The following is a 12,847-nucleotide window of genomic DNA, read 5'->3' as shown; positions in this document are numbered from 1 at the left end:
TTTCAAGTTATAACCAAGTGGATTTTTAGCATACAGCTAAAAGCAATGTTTCACACCTTCATTGAAATTAACTATCTTAGCAAGCAACTGGAAAGGAAAGGATGAGGTTCAGTTGAATTTGGTGACAATTCTAGGTGTGAAATTCTGCTAACACCAAGTAAATTAAAGAAAATTGGAGACTATCAGTCTACGAGAAATATAATTTAAAGCTAAAATCAAAGTCAAAATTATGAGCTGAGGCCTCAATTGGAAAATAAAACTATAGAAATGACAGGAATTAAAAGTAACACCTCTTGAAGTCAAAGCATTTTGAACATCACAAAGGACACAATGTAATCAGATCTATGAGATGAAGTCATGTCAAAATGAATACTTAGTTGTATTAGAATGTTTAGATCAAAGATACTTTTTACAATCAAAGTGAAAAAAGTTACTTTACAATAAAGTCATACAAACATAATAACTGTTAGAAAGAGAATATAAACCCAGAGACCAGAGCAGGTACTACCACAACTCAGAGAGAAGCAGAGAGGCGGAGAACCAGAGAAGGAACAAGCAGCTCAGAGTCAGATTACAGTCAGCTCGGCCATGGGAAAGGGACAGGGCAAAGCAACCGAGCTAAAATAGCCAATACATCTAAGGAAGACTAGTCAGCTCAGAGATAGCCAGCAGAGCCAGCTCTCACAGCTCGGTACATGGGAAAGATAGGACACAGCAACCGAGCTCACCAGCGAATACATCTCAAGAAGACCAGATTTTTAAAAGATTGATTGTCAAGTTGGGCCTGAAGGTCACTTCAACCAACCAGAAGGATCCAGAAGCAAGATCTTTTTACTTTTCTGTAAGGACAGTAATTGCAGCTTTTAAAAGAAAAAATATAATAATAAAATAACTTAATTTAACCTGAACTAGTGGTTATTCCAAAGTCTACTTTACTTACTTAGCAATGCGGGACCCAGGATCGATGCTACTAAGTGGTAAGTAGATAAAATCTTCGGTGAAGTTATGGGTTATACCAGGGGATAACTTGAAAAATATAGTTTGACCTGAATAGCACCCACCGAAGCCTGCATCGGAGTCAGGGAGTGATAATCCCTGTTCACCATTTAGAATATCGACCCTTTTTGGTTTAGGGAGAATTCTAAGAATAGTGGTGAGTTTTCAACAACAATGCTCAAATTATTTTGTTTGGCTCTGATCATCGCAACATTCTAAAAATCAATCTTCTCATTTGGTCTTCCTGTATAATTTCATATTGTTTGTCATAATAGAGATTGTAGAAAATGGCTGTACATTTTCTACAATCATATCATAGATTATCATAGAATTTACAGTGCAGAAGGAGGCCATTCGGCCCATCGAGTCTGCACCGGCTCTTGGAAAGAGCACCCCACCCAAGTGGAATTGAACCTGGGACCCTGGAGCTGTGAAGCAATTGTGCTATACACAATGCTACCGTGCTGCCCAATAAAACACTTCAGTGAAAGTGAAACAACTTAAATCCAATACATAAATGCACCTAGCTTAGGTGAAAACTGAACCATGAATAACATTATCCTCTGAATAGTTCTGATCTTTGAATTAATCCTTTAATCCCTTCCTACCTTTTACAATATTTAAACAAAGATTGAATTATATTTTACTTCTTTACAATACATATCTGCTTATTTGTTGATTGGTTTCCTTTTTTACTTTGTTCCGAACATTCTTCACATGTTTTTATCTAAGTTTGGTTAAAATCAGAATGTTAATCTCAACAGGATAATGAGAGGACGCAAACTGACTAAGTTTCTTATCAAAGCAATAGTAATATTCCATTTATATTTCAAATCTTGAAGATGCAAGTTATGTCCAAATATTTCAATAACTTTTGATGATAGCGAAACTTTCAATACCTTATTTTGGGTGGTCTTACTATCATTTCTTAGGACAACAGCATGCAACATGTGGGAACAAATAGCAAAATAAATGCTATCAGAAGTGGAAATGAAATGGCAACCATTCAATGTACGGCATATATTTTTCTTTAATTGTTTCCCACAATATTCTTGAGGCCATTAACTATCATAAGGATACGGCTGCATTAATGGTCGAGCAGGCAAGTGAACAGTACAAAGTCAAAAAGTCCAAGATTTAATTCACATTCTATGCAATTGAGACACTATCAAATACCCCGAGTCCCTGGGCAAGTGGTGGGGTGTTTGAAATCAGATAGAAGCTTTCACTCCTGTCTCATAAACAATGGCTGTTGCAAGATGATATACATGTATGAGTGTTCAGAGGGCAGGATCATGCTCCGTTATGATGCTCTTCATGGTTGAGAAATCTACTGGCATCACTCCCCGCACACATAAGAATGTCAACTTGAGTGAGATAGGGGAGCTGTAGGTACTCATAGAACCATGGAACTTCCTCCTTAACAGCACTGTGGGTGTCCCTACACCACATAGGTTGTGGCGATTCAAGGAGGTAGCTCACCACTGTGATGATCTGCATAAAGTAAGTTTGTACATAATGTTATGCATGACCTCTGGCCACTAGGTGGCAGTGAAAAACCACCACGTGACCCTGTGGCTGGGGGTTGGGAGTAGGTCTTGCTGGAAGACAGACGTATTTTGTAGTAGCTCTACAAAAATTGATTAATGTTAGTAGTTTATTATTTTATTCATCCAAGTTATCTTATCACGCAGTTGTTTCATAATAAATTATTTAAACTAGATGCTCTGTAGTTCATCATTCACTTCAGCCAATGCACAGAACATGACATGGTACCAGGATTGATGATTTACTAAGAACTCAAAAAGTCTGTAACTAGATAAAGAAAGCACCAAAATGTGCACGTTCAACGCACACCCTTCGGGACATATTGCTTTTTAAGAATGCCATTTGGCATCATCTCGGCTTCAGAGATCTTTCATCGTGCCATGGAGCATATATAGTTGAGGGAATTCCAGGGGTCTGTGTGTATATGGATGACATTATTATTTGGGGGTCAACACAGGAAGAGGATGATAAATGGCTACTCAGGGTCCTAAAAAGTATCAAGAAAAATGGTCTGAAGTTGAACAGGGCGAAATGTCAAGTCGGAGTACACAGCATCACCTTCCTGGGAGAAAAGCTGGCCGCACAAGGTGTTCAGCCCGCTGATGACCAAGATAAGGGCAATTCTGCAGATGCCACACACTATGGATAAAAAATGCATTTTAAGAATACTCGGCATGATAAATTTTGTGGGCAAGTTCAGTCCCAACTTGGCACATCTGAGGGAGACCTTAAAGAAAGATGTTACATTCCAGTGGTCCAGCAACAATGAACGACAGTGGCAGGCATTGCAGGTTTCGCTTACCACGGTGTGGTTTTCACATTTTGTGACTGAGCCAAAAATACAAAAATCTCAACTGATGCATCACAGGCTGGTTTGGGGCGGTCCTACTCCAGGAGGATCTGGAAGGAGACTGGCTGCCAGTGGCATATGTGCAAGGGCGATGTCTGACACTGAACGACAATACGCACAAATCTCAAAAAGTGTGTCTCGGGCTCATTAAGGGGCTCACGAAGTTGCATGATTATGTGTATGGGCTTCCAACCCTGGTCACCACCATAACAAACAAATCTTAGCGAGATGTCGCCGAGACTGCAGCGAATGATCTTGAAGTTGCAGAGGAACGGCTTTGAATTGGTCTATTCACCGGGTAAACACCTTATTGTGGCTGATGCGCTTTCCAGAGCTACCGGCAATGAGGAATCCCTCCAGCTGGATAAGGATGTATACGTCCACGTAAACATGGTGACAGAGTCTCTGCCAGTCTCTGACAAGTCAAAAATCATTAACAAAGAAACAGCCAAGGACACTGTCTTGCAGAAAGTGAGAAAGTATATCCTTGAAGAATGGCCCAAAGGATCCTGTTCAAGTTTCTTTAATATCCGAGCAGAATTAAGTGACGTGAATGGCTTTTTGCTGCGGAATCAGCGGATTGTGATTCCACAGGCATTGTGGTCAATGATCCTCGTGAAGTTGCATGAAGGGCACTTGGGGGTGGAAAAGTGCAAGAGGAGAGCCAGGGAGGCAGTCTTTTGGCCTGGGATCAATCGGGACATTGAGTTGATGGTGGAGAACTGTGAAACATGTCTAAGAATTCAAAGCAGGCTGAGCAAGGAACCTATACGGATGTGCGAGACAGTCACAACTCCATGGCAGAAGGTTGGCTTGGATCTTTTCCATTTCAAGGGAAAGGAGTACCTTCTGGTTATAGATTATTTCTCTAACTACCCAGAGATAGCGTAGTTGCCGAATTCTATATCAAGATGTGTTATTAAGAAAGTCAAAGAACCTTTTCGCGACACGGTATTCCGAATGTGGTCATGAGCGATAATGGTCCTTGTTTTGACTGCTGAGTGGACAGAATATGCGCGGCTGTATGATTTCCAACATGTTACATCCAGTTCGCATTACCATCAGTCGAATGGCAAGACTGAAAAGGAAGTGCATATCGTTAAGCAGATCCTAAAGAAAGTACTGGGCAGTCGTGATGATCTATATCTTGAGCTCCTTAGCTATCGTTCAGCACGGCTAGTCAGTGGCCTCTCACCTGCTCAAATGCTGATGAACAGATAACTGAGAACGACTCTACCTCGTTTTCCTTGAGAGCCTGTGAACCATTCGTTAACAAGACAATTGACCTCTCAGAAAAGGAGGCAGAAGGGATTCTAAGACAGGTCTGCCAAAAGACTTCAACCTCTGCAGCCAGAAGGTACGGTGAGAGTAGAAGACGACAAAGGAAGTGGATGGTCTAAGCAGGCAAATATACTGCGACAAGCAGGTCCAAACTTGTATCTCATTATTACGGATGAAGGTGCTGTCTTGAGAAGGAATGGAAGAGCTTTGCTCAAAGTACGGCAACCGTTTGTGATGCAACCACCTGAAGAAGTATGCAACAGTCCTAAAACATCTGAAGAACATACAGGGCAAATACAACAAGAGGATGATACATCAAAACACGAAGAACATCAAACTCAAGAACAAACACTAAAGAATATGAAGAGCCTGTGCAAGTTCAACAGATACTGAGAAAGTCTACAAGGATAAGGCTCAAGCCAGAAAGACTGAACTTGTAGCAGACTGTAAGAAACAAAATTTTGAACACATAAATAGTTATGCATATCATGGTGAAATGTAAAAAAAAGTAATTTAATGTATGTAAAAAATGTAATTTTCCAAAGGAAAGGGAATGTGATGATATGCATAAAGCAAGTTTGTACATAATGTTATGCACGACCTCCGACCACTAGATGGCAGTGTAAACCCACCACATGACGCTGTGGTGGAGTTGGGAGTAGTTTGTGCTGGAGGATAGATGTATTTTGCAGTAGCTCTACAATAATTGATTAGTGTTAGTAGTTTATTATTTTATTTATCCTAGTTATCTCATCACACAATTGTTCCATAATAAATTATTTAGACTAGATGTTCTGTAGTTCATCATTCACTTTGGCCAGTCTACAGAACATGACAACCACCACCTGTGACACACATATCCCATGAATGAATGGTGAAAAAAATCAAGAAAACATTAGCAGCTTTAGGAAAGGAAGTCAAAAAGTGGGCAAAATAGAAGTAGTAGTGCAAAAGAATGATCAATACAGGAAGATACTTTGAAAAAAATAAACTCAAGTATTTCATGCTGTGTTCCAAGCAGAATAATATTTTAGTGTTCACTAAATTTGTAGTTCAATCATACATTACTGCTTTTCATTCAACCAAATGTACTTCTTGTATGGTGGGTACGGTCAATCATAGTGCAAATCCTGCTGTCCCGATTTTAAAATCCCTCTCTGCTTTTACACGTTCCCACTTCACTATCATTCCCTAACTTGGAGCGTAAGCAGCATAATAACTCATTTTCTGTTTTCGGTCAATGGTGTTCTATAATTGAACACTAAAAGTTGCCCAAGACTTGCTCAGGGTACTCTGATTCTTCCTTCTCACTGAAAATGCCCCCAGGCTCTGCTCTATGTGTCCCCCAAGCAGCTGGTGAACACAGTGAACATTCTGTGTGGAAACATACTCCTATCCTGTTAGCACACTGATCTGCTGCACCACTTGGTAGTCATAGCAAAAATTTGCATTTCTATTTGCAGCCTGATAGTATCTTTTAATGAAAAGCTTTTGATGACCTTTATGTTTGGCAGAAAGAAAAAAGAAAAAAAATGACTATCTTAGTAAATAAAAAAATGGAAATTAACTGTGAATCATCAGGGTTTTTTAAAAATAATGGTTTTCCCTTCATTTTCCCTCCTTCGTCCCCCAGCAACACACTTCCTCTTTCAGTAAGAAAGTGCAGTATGTGTTGTTGGCTTCACCAATGGCAAAAATATGCCACTCGAATGGCATATTTTGTCATTATAAAGTCTCCCATCTATTATTCAACAGAGCATCGGCAAACGTTTCATACCGAGAACAATCAATTCCAAATGCGATTTGAAGCAATGGTCATAATCAGTTCCCCCAAAAAGGTAGTGCAATAATGTTACAATAACTACAGCAGCTGTCTTACTCTGAATCTTAAAATTAGTTCTTTAACTTTGTTTCTTCTATAACATTAAATAAAAAACAGAGTCCTGGAGAAATAGTTTAAAAAGTCCCAGTAAAACAAAAATACCGGTAACTTTTTGAGCAATAGCACAGCATCATTGTTATAGTGTTATTATTATGCATCTTCGTATTTGAATCCATTGCTGATGTCATTGTTAGTTGTTGTTTCCTGTGCATATTCATATTTAACTGCTGTTAGTTCTAATTCTATTCTGTTGTTTCAATCTTTAGCTAGCTGCTCCCGTTTTTGAGTCCATACTGTATTTTAAACTTTTTTATTTTTATATATTAAAGGTTAACTTATATGACTACCTTTATGTAGTTAACATATAAAAGTTAACATATAAAATGGTAAAGAGAAATCTTCTATAAGATTAAATATAAAACTGAACACAGGAGATATAGTTTAAAATGCCCCAGTTAAACCAACATACTTGTAATATTTTTAACAATAGTACAGCATCATTAAACTCAATGGTGGCTTCACAGACATCTTTCCTGTGATGCACCACTCTGGGATCAAGATTATTGCACCTATAACACTAATTTATCTTTCCACAAATCAGGCATTTTGTTGTTTTTGATCAAACCTGCCCATCTGCAACCCATTATTCATATTGCTGGAAGACCTCAGTGAATTCCTGAGAGGATCTAAGCTCCATCTCTGTTCTTTTCCTCCTGACAGGAAAGAGAGCTGTCAGTGCTTCTGTTTTCGACCAGTTTCGCTCTCTACAATTAAACTAATAAAATCAGATTGCCAACTCTTCAGATATTCATTCTCACTTTAAGGTGCTAACCTTTTGATCTTTATCAATTTTTTTACACATGATTGCTGTGGTCTGAAGAATACATAAACAAATGACAACTATTTTCTTGTTTCAGACGTGCATAACACTTTGGGCACAGCACTTCTAACCAAACAACACCCATAGCTTAGTTAAGAAAAAAAATTACATACCATGTTGGGGCGATTGGTCGAATAACACTGGGTAAATATTTCACTATAACGCCTCCCTTTTACTTTCATGGTATGAAAATGCACACCTTGATGTGACTTGAAATTAAGTCTCATGCTCTTCATCAAGCCTTTAATCTTTGAGTGTTTTAGGGTGCGATTTACCAGCCGCGTTCCACCTGAATGGGGGGGTGCTGCAATCGGTAGATGCCGGGAGAGGCCGCCCCAGGCTTCCCGATGGCCAGTACCACTCACGAGATCTAACCAGATCTCACGAGGCGTTACAATCTGGCTTCCGCCCAGTCTCACACGGCTAACTGGGTTTCAGATCCCACTTCACCATGCTGATGCTGGATCTAACTGGCTCCTGGCATCTACTGGCCTTCCTAGGGAGACCCCAGCTGGGCGCCGTTTAGTACTGATCCACGTAAATGTGGACCAGGCGGAATGGCACCTTTGGAGTCGCCCAAGCCAATGGAGGTCCCTGGGTGGTCAGGGACAGCACAGGAGCACAGGGTGGCACTCTGGCTCTCCCCCAGGCAACTTGGCACTGTCAAGGGTCAGGGCCTGGAGGAGGCCAAGCCCATGAAAGAGATGGGGGGGGGGGTATGTAGGATGATGGAGCCTCCGGGACGTTGGAGGGGGGGGGGGGGGTTGTTGAAGGGTGGGGGTGATGAAAAAAATTACAAGTGCGTGTTAGCCCGCAGAGAAACTCCCCAGGGCCCAAAATAGTGACTAAGTGTGGTTAGATCGCAATGGGGACAGTGCTGGGGAGAAACACCCAGCCAACCCAGTCTGAAATGACACTTAGAAACGTTTCCGTTGGATCACGTCCTTATTGTGGGGAGTTGAAGTCACAACTCTAATATTAATTTTCACACATTCAGAACTGAAGTCTGTAACATTGCTTTGCGTAGCAGCGTAAAAGTGATTTAAAGCAGGCGGATGAAGACCAAAGCAACACAGGCACCCTCGTCCAATGCAGGCATATTAAAGGTGGATGCACCATGCAGTGGTAATCAAGATGTAGAAATTTATCCTTTAAAAGGTTCAATTCCTCCTGTTTTTCACCTCCCCGCCCACTTCTTCATATTCTCTCCAACACACACACAATTTTCATTATTTCTCTTCTTTTTAGTTCCATTCATACTGACAGCCGCCTGGTATCTTGTTCAAATGGCATGATGTGCCAGCAAGCTATTTTTCTCATGGGGGCATCACTGTTGAGTTCAATTCTACTCTCAGTAAAATTTATATACATATACTTCCTAGCATGGGTCACTGGTGAGTAATCAGGAATACGAACACTCTGATATTTTTCCTGTCAGTAATTAAGACACTGAAGCCATTCACAACACTCCCAATTCAATACCAACCAAACTAAGCAAAGACCAGAGATAAAACCTAGACCTCTCCTAGTCTATATAGTTAAATGCCACATCACTTAATTCGCTTATGTACTCAGCCCTCATAGGTGCCCTGATAAAGGTGTATTTGTATGCAATTAACTAATGGGACAAATGGATGAATAGGTCCAGTCCTTGTAAAAGAACATCTAACCAAGGCATGCAGACCAGGAAACCCCCCCATATTTGGCTCCCAGACTGGTAAGCCGTTTTTAATTAATGTTCGATATCCTACCCTTAGAGTCTATTTCTTTCTGGTGAGGTATATAACAGGAGGCCAGACCACCATTATTTTATGTGAACCAAAGTTCAAAGTCTTCTTCCAAATGTATGGGCATGGTAGTATTTTGGTTATATTACCTGACCAGTAGAATCACAACTAGCCTTAACTAATAATCCAGTGAACAACGATTTAAACTTCATCGTGGCAATTTGAAAAACTTATTTCAGTTGCAAAATATCTAAAAGTAAAGACTGGTGTCAGTAAAGGTGATAATATCCCCAAAATCCAAAAGGTTAATTGCTGTCCTTTACAGAAGGAAACCTGCACCTTTACCCAGTCAAAACCATGTGTGACTCCAGTCACAGACCAATATGGCTGGCACTAAGTGCATTTCGAAGCGGCTGAGCAAGCCACTCAGTTATATCGAACAGCTACCTGCAGTGGTCGAAACACATTCTTAGGTTAATTCCAGATTGGCAATAAATTCCAGTCTTGCCTACAATGGCCATGTCCCAAGGATGAATAGTAAAAGAATCAGTGAATATCCACTTGTGCAGGGTTTAAGTGTAGGCCATTCGACCCTTCAAGTCAGATTTACCATTTAATAAGATCATGGATGATCTTCTACCTCAACTCCACCATCCTGCTCTAATCGCCTTATCTCTCAGTTCCCTTGGGAGCCCAAAAATATATTGATCTCTGTCTTGAATATGCTCAATGACTGACCATCCGCAGCCCTCTGGGGAGAGAGTTTCAAGTTTCATAACCCTTTGAGTATAATAATTCACCAAATCAAAGTTCTAAATGGCTGACCCTATTCTAAGACCTTGACCCCTAGTTCAAATCTCTCCAGCCAAAGAAAACATTCTCCCAACATCTACCCTCTCCAGCCCAATCAGAATTGTATTTATTTCAATAAAATCATCTCTCACTCTTCTAAACTCCAATTGATACAAGCCCAGCTGGTGCAATCTATCCGCGATGCCAGATATCACTTGAGTGAACCTTCTCCGAATTGCTTCTAACACATTGAATTCCTTTCTTAAATAAGGAGACCAAAACTTTCGACAGTGCTCCAGATGTGGTCTCACCAATGGCCTGTACAGCCGTTGCAAAACATCTTTACTTTAATATTCCATTCCCCTTGCAATAAACAACAACATTCCATTTGCCTTCCTTATCCCGTTCTGTACCTACTAGATACATAGAACATACAGCGCAGAAGGAGGCCATTCGGCCCATCGAGTCTGCACCGATCCACTTAAGCCCTCACTTCCACCCTATCCCCGTAACCCAATAACCCCTCCTAGCCTTTTTGGTCACCAAGGGCAATTTATCATGGCCAATCCACCTAACCTGCACGTCTTTGGACTGTGGGAGGAAACCCACGCAGACACGGGGAGAACGTGCAGACTCCGCACAGACAGTGACCAGCGGGGAATCGAACTTGGGACACTGGCATTGTGAAGCCACAGTGCTATCCACTTGTGCTACCGTGCTGCCCTACACACTGCATACCTGCATGCCAACATTTCCTGAATATTGTACCAGGACACCCAGGCCTCTCTGTATCTCAGAGTTCTGCAATTACTGTCTATTTAAATAATATGTAGCTTTCTATTCCTCCTGACAAAATGGACAAGCTCACATTTCCCACATTAAACTCCATCTGCCAATTTTTGCCCACAAATTTAACCTTTCTATATCCCTTTGCAAAATTCTTATCACCTCTTCACAACTTACCTTCTGACCTACCCTGAGCCATCACAAATTTAGCAACCCACATGTGGCCCCTTCGTCCAAGTCATTGACATAAATTTTAAATAGTTGAGGCCCCGTATGCTCATCACATGTTGTCAACCCAAAAATGACCAATTTAAAAAAAAAAAATTTAGAGTACCCAATTCATTTTTTTCCAATTAAGGGGCAATTTAGCATGGCCAATCCACCTACCCTGCACATGTTTGTGTTTTGGGCGTGAAACCCACGCAGACACGGGAAGAATGTGCAAACTCCACATGGACAGTGACCCAGAGCTGGGATCGAACCTGGGACCTCTGCGCCGTGAGGCTACAGTGCTAACCACTGCGCCACTGTGCTGCCCTCAAAAACGATCAATTTTTTGCCTAATGTTTCCTGTTAGCACACCAATTCTCTATCCATGCTAATATGTTACCACCTACACTGTGAGCTTTTATGTTGTGCAGTAACCTTTGATGTCAAATATCCTGTGGAAATCTAAGTGCAGTACATCCACAGGTTCCTTTACCCATGATGCTTGTTACTTCCTCAACAAACTCCAATAAATTAGTCAAACGTGGAATTTCCTTTCACAAAATCATGTTGACTCTGCATGATTGCATTAATATTTTCAACTTCTCCTCATAGGACAATTCCCCATCTCCAATGTTAATCGTGACACTCCCTCAAAGACAAATATATCCTTCCCTTACATATGAAGACCAAAATACTTCAGGTGTAGTCTCTCTAAGGCCAGTGTTGGGCAACCTAGGCTAGTAAGTGAGCTGCATGAGTGGCCCTCCTTCATCTTAATGGACTGCAAGACTGAAATCAGGCTTGTTCTTTAACCATGACCCCATAAATGCATTTAAATACATTTAATACACGCCAAATATTTCATAACAAGCTATAGAAAATGCTTAACCGTTTAAATATTAATAGAACCATCACCAACTTCAAATGGTAAAAACAAAATAAATATTTACACTTTGGAAGCTCTCACAGTCAATGTTGTGTGTAATCAGCATGCACCTCTCTTCACTTGCCCTTGCTGTACGCAAGTATTACTTCAGTCGTAACAGTAGGAAAAATACTACCCGGAAGGAAACGTGCAGAAAGTGGCAACCCTGTCTGTGGGCAACGGTTAACAAAATAACTCGTGGGCCACATTCGGAACCTAGATGGGGTGCCATGTGGCCCCCGGGCTGCAGGTTGCCCACCCCTGCCCTATATCAAGGGTCAGTAACCAATAGATCTAGAGCCACATACATTTCTTTAACATTTCCAGTAGGATAACATTATTGTGAAACATCTCTAAAATAAATTAAGTCAGGAAAATTATAAATTAAAGAACTAAATAGTAACACAATTTTCCTTAAATGAATTTTTTTTTTCCATTTGCTGGGTTTCAAAATAGCATTTTAAAGGATTATTTTGAAAAATATATGGAAATTGTGCCCTTAAAAAGATAAATGAAAAGTTCAAATCAACAGTTTCTCTCATAATTCAATCAATGATGTTAAAGAATTTAGCATTTACAATTATTTAATGCTAGAAATTACTAAATTATATCAATATTAAAGGAAATATCACACACTGGGGATTTGTTAGCAAAGCTCCAAACGTTGGGAGAAAAATGTGCACCTAGAAGTGGCAAGCATGCTGTTATAATTCTTCAGGAAAATGTTGATGAAACGGAAAGTAAATTTAAGATTTGGGTAGAATCAAGATTCAACTTTGAAAACAAAACAAACGTGTTTTAACGGGATGACAAAACTGGATTTTTGACAATGTATGTACAAGATTGAAATTCCATGCATTCAATAGCTTTTATTTTAGGATTTTTAAAAGATGCTTCAGGTAGAAAAGGTTGCCAACCCCTCCCTATGTAATTGCAATATAATGGCAGTCTTATATTCCAATTGATAAAA

At 40.3% G+C, this 12,847-nt stretch overlaps 1 protein-coding gene across 14 annotated transcripts in view; it reads right to left on the bottom strand.

Moving 5' to 3' along the window:
• Nucleotides 1-12,847, bottom strand: part of foxp1b (forkhead box P1b) — a 739,458-nt gene that overhangs the window by 531,288 nt on the left and 195,323 nt on the right. The gene's annotated exons all lie outside the window — the stretch shown is intronic.

The sequence above is a fragment of the Scyliorhinus torazame genome, chromosome 13, assembly GCF_047496885.1.
Source record: "Scyliorhinus torazame isolate Kashiwa2021f chromosome 13, sScyTor2.1, whole genome shotgun sequence".
Classification (NCBI taxonomy): Eukaryota; Metazoa; Chordata; class Chondrichthyes; order Carcharhiniformes; family Scyliorhinidae; genus Scyliorhinus; species Scyliorhinus torazame.
The sequence above is the reverse complement of the archived record's forward strand: the minus strand, read 5'-3'. Positions and strand labels throughout refer to the sequence as shown.